The 254-nt window shown below is 57.9% G+C and overlaps 1 protein-coding gene across 1 annotated transcript in view; it reads left to right on the plus strand.

Moving 5' to 3' along the window:
• EMH_0008370 (NEK kinase, putative) overlaps positions 1-254 on the plus strand; it is a gene marked incomplete at both ends in the record, with an annotated part of 2,993 nt that overhangs the window by 1,439 nt on the left and 1,300 nt on the right. The gene's annotated exons all lie outside the window — the stretch shown is intronic.

A 254-nucleotide genomic window follows, 5' to 3' on the forward strand; every position in this document is an offset into this window, starting at 1 on the left:
GCTGCTGCTGCTGCTGCACCACCAGCTGCTGCTGCAGCTCCTCAAACGCAGCAAAATGGAGATAGCCACTATCACCAGCAGCAGAGACATCTTTTCAGAGAGTGGGCTGCTGCAGCAGAAGTGCTGCAGGCAGCAGCAACACAGCAGCTTGTCGTGATGCGTGCGGGGAAGCAGCAGCAACAGCAGCAGCAGCAGCAGCAAAGAAAGCAGCAGATTCCTCTGCAGCAACAGCAGCAGCAGCAGCAGCAGCAGCA

Source organism: Eimeria mitis, genomic scaffold (assembly GCF_000499745.2).
Source record: "Eimeria mitis Houghton genomic scaffold, Emh_scaff333, whole genome shotgun sequence".
Classification (NCBI taxonomy): Eukaryota; Apicomplexa; class Conoidasida; order Eucoccidiorida; family Eimeriidae; genus Eimeria; species Eimeria mitis.